This window comes from Ornithorhynchus anatinus, chromosome 18 (assembly GCF_004115215.2).
Source record: "Ornithorhynchus anatinus isolate Pmale09 chromosome 18, mOrnAna1.pri.v4, whole genome shotgun sequence".
Classification (NCBI taxonomy): Eukaryota; Metazoa; Chordata; class Mammalia; order Monotremata; family Ornithorhynchidae; genus Ornithorhynchus; species Ornithorhynchus anatinus.
In genome coordinates this window covers 24,733,426-24,745,923 of record NC_041745.1, presented here as the reverse complement: position 1 = coordinate 24,745,923, position 12,498 = coordinate 24,733,426, and the positions used below count along the sequence as shown (strand labels likewise).

The 12,498-nt window shown below is 46.1% G+C and overlaps 1 long non-coding RNA gene across 1 annotated transcript; it reads left to right on the top strand.

Annotated features, from left to right (window-relative positions):
• Nucleotides 1-1,458: 1,458 nt before the first annotated feature.
• On the top strand, nt 1,459-6,353 carry LOC114818214. The gene is made up of 2 exons (XR_003766053.1): nt 1,459-1,832; nt 6,177-6,353. It is a non-coding gene; the product is annotated as an uncharacterized LOC114818214 (long non-coding RNA).
• The last annotated feature ends 6,145 nt before the right edge of the window (nt 6,354-12,498 follow it).

The window sequence follows — 12,498 nt, the reverse complement described above, 5'->3', positions numbered from 1 at the left end:
GTCGGATACAGCCCCTTGATCCACGTGGGGCTCACAGTCTCATTCTCCATTTTACAGATGAGGGAACTGAGGCCCAGAGAAGTGAAGTGACTTGCCCCAAGGACACACAGCTGGTAAGTGTTGGAGCTGGGATTAGAACCCAAGACCCTCTGGTTCCCAGGCCCGGGCTGTAGCTACTACTCCATGCCACTTGACAAGTATACAAAATGAACAAAATAAAAGCAAAAACAGTAGGGTGTTGTGGCTTTATCTTGTCTTACGCCACTGAGCTGTTTCCGACCCATAGCGACACCGTGGACGCATCTCTCCCAGAATGCCCCACTCTCCACCTGCAATCGTTCGGGTAGTGGATCCACAGAGTTTTCTTGGTAAAAATACGGAAGTGGTTTACCACTGCCGCCTTCCGCGTAGTAAACTCAAGTCTCCACCCTCGACTCTCTCCCATGACGCTGCTGCCCAGCACGGGTGAGTTTTGACTTGTAGCAGACTGCCTTCCCCTCGCTAGCCACTCCCCAAGCTAGGAATGGAATCGACAGGCCTCTGCTTGACTCTCCCTCCCATAGCCGAGACTGGTAGAGCAATGGAAACTCTCCAGCTGTGACCCCGAAGGGGTATGTTGCGGCTAGAAGGGAAGAATTTCAGACTCTCAATGGCTCAGAGTCCAAGGCACACCCATAGCCAGATGGACTTTCTCTGCAGTTTCCTCCTCTAGACCGTAAGCTCGCTGTGGGCGGGGAACTGGGCTGGTATATTGCTATGTTGTACTCTCCAAAGCGCTTAGTACAGTGCTCCGCAGACTGTAAGCACTCCATAAACATGATTGCTTGATTAATTGCAGCCTCCGGTCATCCCAAGGTTTTGTGGAGGCCTCGTGCTGTGGCGGCTGTTCTATTTCACTCCAGGGTTTCGGAAGGGAATCTCCTCGATAGCACAGAGATAAGCTGGGGTCAGTTCTCAGGGAGATGGAGGGGCTGGTTGCCCAATGGGGGGACCCCAAGAGTGAGGGGGAGCAGCAAAGAGTGGCACAGAGGAGAGCAAGGGCTGATTCCCAGGGAAGCGTAGCTGCCCGATGGGGAGAATGCCGACGGTGATCAGCTGCAGTTAATATTCCCACAGTCCAGTGTTTCCAGGGCATGTTGGAAACAGAGGCCCGCGATGGTGAGGAGGGGAGGGGGCAATTACTTGTGGCTTCGTTCTGCTGCAGTGGAAGTGGAGGGGGGGAGCATCGAGGACAGTCAGCCGCAGCTTAAATGTCTACCAGTTCCATCATATTGGCCCAAGCCCTTAATAAGGTGCTCTGGTCACCGTGGGGGCTCAAGAAGCATAGATCGACCTCATTCCTAATATCCACAGGAAGACAGGGGGATGGGGGGGAACCACCAGGGGGAGCTCGTAGAATGAAGAAGGGCAGTGGTATTTATCTCACTTAGCTAAAAAACCTATTGCACCTGATTAAAACGACTGAGAAGGAGAACGGCTCATGGGGAAACTTTTCATAAGTTTAAATCTATTAGTCTTCTTTGACTTTTCTTGCTGAGCTGACAAATAATTTCCCCCAGTTCGGAGCCCTCTGTATCCCAGGAGGTAAACCGAAACATGAAAGGAATGTCTTTCCCACAGAGTCATGTGAATTGGCCTAACGGGAACCTGTCCAGACCTGGTGGGTGTGAGGCTATCAATACGTACGCCTTTCAGGGCTCGAGAGAAACCAGAGAGGACCGCCGCAGGACAAGGGCAGAGTGACCTCAGGCTTCTGGTCTTGGAGATTAGCCCAGAGAGGAGACATCTCCCTTCGTTTGCCCTTTTTCCCTCCTCCGTGAAAACTTGTGAAGGTAAGGAGGAATGAGGGGGCAGCCCACAGCCTGGTTGAGCAACAGCAAAAAAAAAAAAAGGGGGGCGAAAAGAGAAAGATAACTGCTGAAGCTTCCACTGGCTAGGAAAGAATGTCTGTTACAAGAAATTTCATTTAGTTTCTCCCAGCTCTTCTTTCTCCTCTTCCTTCCAACATGTTGCTCTACAAGTTCGGTTTCCTCTTTTGCTTTTCCTGTTTCTACTTTTGAAAATGTGCTGAGATCTCCTGGAGCATTGCATTCTACCTCCCCATCGAACAGAAACTCCTTACCATCCGCTTTAAAGTATTCGATCATCTTTCCCCTCCTACGTTACCTAGCTGCTCTCCTGATACGATTCAGCCCAAAACACTGTGCTCTTCTAATGCCAACCTTTTCACTGTACTTCAATCTCGTCTATGTCTCCGCTGACCTCTCGCCTTCATCCTGCCTCTGGCCTGGAATGCCCTCCCTCTTCATATCTGACGGACAATTACTCTCCCTACCTTCAAAGCCTTATAGAAAGCACATCTCCTCCAAGAGACCTTCCCCCAACTAAGCCCTCATTTCCTCTGTTCACTTCATTTAGCCCTCCCTCAGCCCCACAACACGTAAGTACATATCCTTAATTTAGTTAGTTCTATTAATCTCTATCTCCCCTTCCAGGCTGCGAGCTCCTTCTGGGCAGGGAGCATGTCTACCATCCCTGTAATATTATTAGACTGCATTCTCCCAAACACTTAATATAGTGTTCTGCACAGAGTAAGCGCTCAAAAAATACGATTGATTAAAGACCTCAGTCATTTCAGTGCTGGAGCTCCTTTTCCCAACCCTGTGAAGGGGTTTTTCCAGACTTGAGTTGTGAAAAGAACATCTTTTAATTCTTGAATAACCTTCTAACCAATTAATTAATCAATCAATCATATTCATGGAGTGCTTACTGTGTGCTGAGCACTGCACTGAGTCCTTGGGAGAGTACGATATAACAGAGTTGGTAGACACATTCCCTGCCCCCATTGCACCCAGTCTAGAGTGGGAGAGAGACATCAATATAAATAAATTACAGATGTGCACATTAGTGCTTTGGGGCTGACTGAGGATGAAAGTGTGATGCAGAAGGAAGTGGGAGAAGAGGAAATAAAGGCCTAGTCAGGGAAGGCCTCTTGGAAGAGATGTGCCTTCAATAAGGCTCTGAAGGTGGAGAGAGTGATCGTCTGTCGGATACGAAGTGGGGGGGGGGGTGTTTTAGGCCAGAGAAGGGATGTGGGAGAGAGGTCAGTGGTGAGATAGATGAGACTGAGATACAGTGAGTAGGTTGGCATGAGAGGAGCCAAGTGAGCAGGCTGGAATGTAGTAGGAAATAAGGATGTAAGGTAGGAGTAGGAGGGTGCAAGGTGATTAAGTGCTTCAACGTTTATGATAAGGAGTCTCACAGTTGGCACTGTCAGAGTCAGAGCACGTGGGTTCTAATCCCAGCACTGCCACTCGACTGCTGGGTGACCTTCGGGAAGTCACTTCACTTCTCTGGGCCTCTGTTTCCTCATCTGCAAAATGGGGATGAAGACTGGGAGCCCCGCGTGGGACAGGGCCTGTGTCCAACCCGATTATCTCGTATCAACTCCGGTGTTTAGTGCTGTGCCTGGCACACAGTAAGCATTTAACAATTACCACAGTTGGTATCATTATTATTATTAGTGAAAACCTGTGTTATGGAAGAACTACACTGAACATGGAATTATTTGAGGGCAGCGGCTATATCTTGTTCCTCCTTTTTAATCTGCAAAGTGCCGGGCTTACAGTGGAACCTTGGTAAGTACTGCTGGTAGAATTAGAACTCTATTGATGGCAAAGAGTGAATATTAAAGTCATATGTCTGGGGCCTGGAGATTTTCAAAGAATCCTGCAATTTGGAGAGATGTTCAGATTTAATCTTGCCTAATCCTCGGCCTCAGGAAGGGACTGAATTTAATCAAAATGTTTTTTAAGATGGTTCTGTTCTTCGGATGACCAGGGCTTCTGAAGTACTCAATGGATCATTCCATTTTTAGTATCATCCTATTTAACCAGATCATTCAGGATCAGGAATATTCCTGATAAATGGAAACCCAGAGAGTTGGGATCAATAAATTTAAATAAGGAAAGAGAAAAGTTCTCAGAGGGATCGGCTCCACACCACTGATAGCTCTTCAGAACAAACAGAAGGTATTGCATGCTTAGAGAAGCAGCATGGCTCAGTGGAAAGAGCCCGGGCTTGGGAGTCTGAGGTGATGAGTTCGAATCCCAGCTCTGCCACTTGTCAGCTGTATGACTGTGGGCAAGTCACTTAACTTCTCTCTGCCTCAGTTACTTCATCTGGAAAATGGGGATTAACTGTGAGCCTCGCGTGGGACAACCTGATTACCCTGTATCTACCCCAGCGCTTGGAACAGTGCTCTGCACCTAGTAAGCGCTTAACAAATACCAACATTATTATTATTATGCTTACAAAGAAAAAGACAGATTCATCAGCCACTGAACCACACTAAGGAAAGTAATCTAGACCAATTCCTGGAGAGAACCGTGTCACTTTCAGCCAGTACAATATCCCATTAATAGCTTTTGAGATTTAAAGAGGTTTGGAGCCTACTTTATATCCTCGGAGAGGACCGCTAAATCAAGTATTTGTTGAATTAAAGACAATTCAGATCATCTAGAAATCTGGGGTTGGGTTGGGCCCAGAATTGCAATTATATTGTTTTATTGTACCTTGTCTCGTATTTTCATTTTTGAATGGTATTTTGTGATTTTCTAAAATGACCTGATTCTTGAATGCCTGAGAAATCCATAGAATAGTCAAGAGAGTCCTAATTTCCGAATGAGGGAAGATTTACATTTTGGTAGCACCTTTCTTTCAGGGGTGAACGGAGAGGTCCGAAGGCTTTTCAGAGATCACAGACAAGTCCATAGCAAAGGTACAATTATAACTCAAGAGTTCTTTTCTTGACTGGACTACGATTGCCTGCGATACCCGCTGTGGAACGATAAAAGTATTTCTTTGACATTTCAGTCACAAATATAAGTCTTAGGGAAAGAATATATTTGACTATTCTACATATAAATGGATATATATTGAGATATTGAGGCTATGGCATTTTTAACTAGCTGAACTGTGCAGTTATGAATGATTTTACTCACATCTTTCAGAATTTTGATCAAAATGATGTGGCCCACTTTCCTTTCAAAGAGACAGCTTTTGTGCCACAGGACATCAGACATCAGAGGACACTTCCTCCTCAGTCTTCCCGTCTCTTGGTTCTAACACTGAACTCCAGACTTCCCCAGAGGCCTGGCCTGCTCCGTGTCGATAGGACTCATTCCCCAGCTTGGTAACCATGAATCCTCAGACCTGGAGGACTCCTCTTGTTTCAAACACTTTCCCCCCCACCCAAATCCCACTGAATTCCTCCACAGAGAAACCAGGCCAGGGCCAGATTCCACAGCTGCAGGACGGCTAAGGGCCAGGGTCTAGTTCCTGGGCCGGCAGAGTCCTGCTCTCACTGGGCAGGGGATGCATTTGATCTCTGGAAAGGAAGGAGAAGATATCGCACTCGCCCTCCCCTCACCACCCTCCCCATCCTCCTCCCCCAACCCCGCCAGCTGGTGGAAGGGCCACATGGGCTTTGATTGTGTAAGCAGGTGGTCCTTTTCCCCTCCCTGTCAGATGGAGACTGTCGCAGAACAGCTGTAAGCAGAGCAAGGTTAAAAAGGAGGGGGAAACTGAAATGTATCAAAGATAATAATAGCCAGCTTGTCTGGCACCCAAAAAACTTACCATACTTTTCCATCTAAATGAAAAAAAAAAAAAAGAAAGAAAGTTCAGTTGTGATTTCCTCCAGCAAGACAATTGACTCTTGTAGGAACCGCACATTTTCTTCAAAGTGGGGACGGCCATATGTCTCGCGTGGTAGCTGAGCTTGCTATTTAATCTCTACGATAAATCATTTTCTCAGATGCGATGGGTGGTTCAAGAGCTAAGAGTTTCTGTTCGCCAAAAGAATCTGTGCTTCTACGTATCGCTTCTCTTCCAGTTTAGCATGTGTTATCATCTCCATGTAGTGAATTCGTTTTTATTAACTCTGAAAGCAAAAACAAGGAATTTTCTATTTAATACATTCTATTTAACTTTCAGTATCTAAGCTACTATAATACAAATGTTCCTCTAGGTTTTTTTTTTCTTTTTGGAGGGGGAGTTCATAATGAAGGCTGCTCACTTGAGCAAATACTGCCTTTGAAATGCTAATCCTTCTCAGATGTGTTTTTTTTGTTAGATCAGCTGCACCGTTAAAATACTTTCTCTCTTTCCCTTAGACCGAATGTGGAATAACACTTATTAGCCATATGGACACAAAGCATCTCATCCCATGTAGAAAACGGAATTAGAGCTGCGTGCTGAAAGATGAATTAACTGGAATAGAACTGGAGTACAGGATGTAAATCCATAATTCTATTAAAAGCTGAGGCACTGTCTCTCCCCTCCATCCTTAATCAATCTTTATGGGCTTGGTTTTTTGTTTATTTGTTTTTTGTTTCGCTTTGTTGTTTTTTTTTAAGTTAGAAAGAGTGTCTGTAAACGTGACCACCAGCTGGCTGAAATTTACGGAAGGGATCTATGAATGGAAAATTCTCTCACACCCATAGAAAACCCATCAGGGTAATTCAAAAGGCTCCTTGATGAGGTCCCATATGCCAGCTCTACCTTGTTCGGGGGGGGGGGGCTGCTGACATTTTGCTGATGTGGTCAGCCCTTTATCTCTGCCCTAGCAGAGTGAATCCACAGATTGGGTTATCTCATAAAATAAGTGTTGGAGTGGGAGAGCAATCAGTCACACTGTACTGAGAAGGCCACGCAATGGACAAGAGGAATCCAAGACCTGGCCCAAACAGACCCACACAGGAGTCAAGTGCCTTGTGATAATGCAGTCTGAGAGAATGATTCACTTCTCTCCTACCTCAGCGGGCTTCGGATTTCCCTGGGAAATAGAATTCTAAGAAACGAACGTGGCTTTGTGGAGACTGTTCCCATTTTAATAATGTTAATAATGTTGGTGTTTGTTAAGCGCTTACTAAGTGCAGAGCACTGTTCTAAGCGCTGGGGTAGATACAGGGTCATCAGGTTGTCCCACGTGAGGCTCACAATCTTCATCCCTATTTTACAGATGAGGGAACTGAGGCACAGAGAAGTGAAGTGACTCGCCCACAGTCACACTGCTGACAAGGGGCAGAGTCGGGATTTTTGAAGCCAGAAGGTAAAAGAGGGTCTGACAGATATCACTTGGCACATATCTCCCCACTCCTCCAAAACCTCCAGTGGTTTTCCATCCTTCTCTACATCAAGCAGAATGGCTCAGTGGAAAGAGCACGGGCTTGGGAGTCAGAGGTCATGGGTTCGAATCCCGACTCTGCCACGTGTCTGCTGTGTGACTGCGGGCAAGTCACTTAACTTCTCTGGGCCTCAGTTACCTCATCTGTAAAATGGGGATTAAAACTGTGAGCCCCATGTGGGACAACCTGATCACCCTGTATCTACCCCAGGGCTCAGAACAGTGCTCTGCACATAGCAAGCGCTTAACAAATACCAACATTATTATTATTATTAGTGTCCACCCGCTTTAAGGTACTCAATCAGCTCTCTTCCTCCCACGGTCTTATTCTTACTCATCTCCAATTACAACCCAGCCTACGAGATGATTCCTCTCTTGCCAAACTTCTCACTGTGCCTTACTCTCATCTCTCCTGCCGTCGACTTCTTGTCCGTGCCCTCCATCTTTCCTGCGTGGCGCTCCCTTCACCTTCACATCTCCTTCATCTTCACAGCTCTATCCCCTCTTCATGACCCAACTAAAATCACCTCTCCTGCAGGAGGCCTTCCTTGGCTAATCTTCTCAGCTGTGTCAGCTATGCAGTTGAGTCCTTACCCCTTAAGCACTGATCCCACAGCCTTTGTGTTCATATCTCACTTGCTTCCCTCTTCCTGTAATTTAATCTTTTTAAGTCTGGGTCGGTGGAGTGTAAACTCCTTGAGGGATTGAGATTGCGTCTATCTACTCTACTGTGGTACTTGTTAAGAGCTTACTAGGTGACAGACGTTGTACTAAGCGCTGGGGTGGATACAAGATAATCAGGCCCTACGTGAAGCTCGCAGTCCAAATAGGAGCGAGAACAGGCACTGACTCCCCATTTTGCAGATGAGTGAACTGAGGTACAGCGAAGTTAAATGACTAGCCCAAGGTCACACAGCAGGTGAGTGGCAGAAGCAGGATTAGAACCCAGGTCCTCTGACTCTCAGGGCCATGACCTTTCCACTAGGTCAAACTGATTCTATGTGATGTATTTTACTCTCTCAGCTGCACAGTAATTGCACAAAATAAGAACTCAGTAAAAACTATTGAGTTGATTGTTTTATCGTTGTTAGGGTTAGTCACCCAAGGTTCATCTATTACCAGGAAATAGTCATCTACTACCTCCAAACTGTATTCCTTTAATCACTGCTGCTCAATAAATATCACTGAAGCAGAGAACCACACATAATCCCTTGGGAGAGTGGAGCAAAAATAGGAGATCTGTTCCCTGGCTTCACAGAGACTACAAGCGGACAAATTCCACAATTATTATTATTATTATCGTTACCATCATCATCATCATCACAAAAATATTTACAAATAGTGGGAGCAGGTGCAAGAATACAACTAAGAATAAGGTTACAACTAAGAATAGCAAGAGTATCATCTTGCCTCTCCGAATGAATGACATCCCTAAACATTAGGACTTAGCCAAAGAGGGTAACCGTTGAGCATCCTGTTGCACTGGCAGAGAACGGAATACTCAGCTGACCGAGACTGGTACCTTGACTAACACCAAAAGCATTTATGCGTTTATTCATACCCACCCTCAGCACTTGTACATCTCTGAAAATTCTACCGAGCGTTCGGTTTAATTATTTTTATTCCACTTTTACTTTGCCTTACCCGTTAGAGTGTGAGCTCCTTGTTGGCAGGGAACCTGTCTTTTGCTCCTGCTGTACTTTCCCAAATGCTTAGCACCGTGTTCACTTCACTGTGTTCAGGAAGCTCTTTTTAAATCCCACCACTCTTGCCGTTTATATTCTGTGGGAAAAACAAAAGAGGGTAAGTTTTTTAACTAGGGTCTCCGTGGAATTCATTGGCTCCTTTGCGATTGAATTAGTATCCAGTCATCAGGACCTGCCTGTGAGTGGAAAAGGATTAATCTGAAATGGGATAAAAATAGATTCATGTAACCTAGTCTCTGTTCAGGCCTTTGGAAGCCGGTGTCAGCTATTACCAAGATACCCTCATCCCCTCAATGGTCAGAGCCAACATAACTTCGGGGATATGAATGGAAACATTGGCCAGAACATTAACCCTCTCTTACTTTCAAGATGAGATGCTTTAGAGGAAGAACTGGCCGCCCCCCTTCCTTTTCTAGGTGGAGCAGCATGGCTTAGTGGCTAGAGCCCAGGCCTGGAAGTCAGAAGGCTGGGTTCTAATCCCAGCTCTGCCCTATGTCTGCCGTGAGACCTTGGGCCAATCATTTAACTTCTCTGGGCCTCATTTATATCTTCTGTAAAATGGGGATTTAAGAGTATGAGCTCATGTGAGACAGGGACTGTGTCTAACCTGACTGACCTGTATCTCCCGCAGTGCTTAGAACAATGCTTGACACGGAGTAAGTGCTTAACAAGCACCGGTATTATCATTATTATTCTGCTAAAGAATCCCTACTCCATGATTATATTCTTCCCATTTCCCTCAATGCCCCAACACACCCACACACCAACCCACACATAAAGCAACCTTCCTCTCTCTACTGGGAAATCACTTCTCTCCTGGCCTTCCAGCCTCACCATCATGTACACACTCACATTCTCTCTCTCTCTTGCTCCAAGAAATCTCCCTTCTAAAGGCCGTAGATGGCATCAACTCCCAGTTAGCCGCAAGTTGACCAGGGCATTTATTTCCTGTGAAAGTGTTCATGTGCTTCTCGCAGTTGTGTGAATCCATTCTCTGGGTCTTTTGCTCCTTCAACTTGTCTCACTCTTAGAGACTGGGGACTCTCCATTAGTGTAAAACAGCCATCCCAACCTCCTACTACACTGTCAGGGCACCTGTTGAATTTCAGTCGTTTGAGAAACCGCATGGCCTAGTGGATAGAACACAGGCCTGGGACCCAGTAGGACCTGGCTTCTAATCCCAGCTCCGCCACTTGTCTACTGGGTGACCTTGGGCAAGGGACTTAACTTCTCTGTGCCTCAGTTTCCTCATCTGTGAAATGGAGATGAAGATTGTGAGGCTCACGTGGGACAGGGACTGCGTCCATCCTGATCAGCGAGTGTCTATCCCAGTGCTCAGTACAGCTCCTGGCACATAATAAACACTTAACTAATACCATTTTTTAAAAAAATGAAGATAATGAGGAGGATGGGGGGAAATGGGCCTAAATTGAAGCAGGAGGGATTTACGGAAAGAACTTTCAGTTAGAACAGTTAGAACATCCGCTGACTACTCAGTATTTCCTTCTTAAGAACAATAGGCTATCCACTTTTAGTGTCCATGCAGATAAACACGAAGTGATAGAAACGTGTACAAAACTCACTCCAAATATAAGGATTGTGAATCAGTGGAACCTATTACCATGGGAGAATAGATTTTTATTTGTCTGTGTCAGGGTAAATGTAGTTCTGCTCAGAGGAAGGGGAGCGGCCTGATCTCATTCTCCCTGGTGTGAAATAGTACACAAATATGACTTTGGTTTCCCTTCAATGTGACATAAGAACTGTGGAATTTTGCCACCTCTGATTTTACTAGGCTGTGTCCAATCCTGTCCGTCAACTCTCTCCTTGACCCCTACAATATGATTCTGGCTCTTCACTGAAGGCCAACGCTCATACTATGACTGAAACTACTCAGTGGAATCTCCGATGATCTCCTTCTCGCCACAGTCTAGAGCCTCTTCTCTGTTTCAAGCCTCCTTAATCTCGCTACAGCTTTTGACCCACTTGACTGCTGATTCTTCCTCAGAACTCCCGCTCCTCTGGTTTCCGGGGACCCCGTGATTAGAGTTTCACCGTCTCTCTCCTTCGCTGATTCATTATCTCTGGGCATCCCTCTAGGCTCCATGCCATTCCATTCCTCTGGTAGAAACAGCATGGCCTAATGGATAGAGCAGAAGCCTGGAAATCAGAAGGACCTTGGGTCTCATCCCGGCTCTGCCACTTGTCCGCTACGTGGCCTTGGGCAAGTCACTTGACTTCTGTCTGCTTCAGTTACGTCATCTATAAAATGGGGATTAAGATCGTGAGGCCCACGTAGGACATGGGCTGTGTCCAAGCTGATTAGCTTGTAATAATAATAATAATGTTGGTATTTGTTAAGCGCTTACTATGTGCCGGGCACTGTTCTAAGCACTGGGGTAGACACAGGGGAATCAGGTTGTCCCACGTGGGGCTCACAGTCTTAATCCCCATTTTACGGATGAGGTAACTGAGGCACTGAGAAGTTAAGTGACTTGCCCAAAGTCACCCAGCTGACAAGTGGCTGAGCCAGAATTCAAACCCATGACCTCTGACTCCAAAGTCCATGTTCTTTCCACTGAGCCACGCTGGTTGTACCTACCCCAGTGCTTAGTACAGTGCCTGGCACATAGTAAGAGCTTAACAAATACCATTCAAAAAAGAAAAAAACAAGAAACAGTTTCCCTCTAGACTGTGAGCTCACTGTGGGCAGGAATGGGTCAGCTGGTTGTTACGTTGTCCTCTCCCAAGAGTCTAGTACAGTGCTTTGCACACAGTAAGTGCTCAATAAGTATGACTGAATGAATGAGTAAATTCAAACATATTCATTGAGCGCTTACTGTGGGCAAAGCACTGTGTGTAAAGCACTGTATTAAGCACTTGGGAGAGTACAATATAATAAGAGACAGATGCATGCCCTAACCACGGTGAGCTCACCGTCTAGAGTGGGAAACAGACATTCATATAAACGAATGAATACATTACGGCTATAATAAATAAATTACATTCCGCTGTACTGAACTCACCCAAGAGCTTAGTGCAATGGTTTGCACATAGTCGACTCTCAAGAAATACCATTAACTGAATGATTCTCCCTTTAGAGTCACTCTCTTGAGAAGAAAATCCATGCAGCTTTGACTTTCCAGTGAGGAGGCTGTTGAGCTGTCACGGGTCCAGTGGGTGAACGTTCGGGGTGGGGGGAATGTGTCCACTGAGTCTGTCGTACTGTACTCTCCCAAGCATTTAGTACAGTGCTGTGCACATAGTTAGTGGTCGGTAAACACCATCGACTGATTGACACTGTGAAGAAGCAGCAGCTGATTCAAGGAGGTAATGGCATTTCCATCGCTCTTCCACTCCCAGCTCTCTTCCAATGTTCTTGCCCTCTACACTGGGGGCGGGGCCCTTCTCCAGTGACAGCGATATCGCTCCCAAGGTACTGGTTGTCCTCTTGCCCCTGCGTGGGCCGAACGGCCGCATAACCCTACCATGTTGCCCGGTTTTAGTGGCATCACCTGTAGGGAGAGATTCATTCAGTCGTATTTATCGAGCGCTTGCTGTGTGCAGAGCACTGTACCAAGCGTTTGGAATGTGCGATTCGGC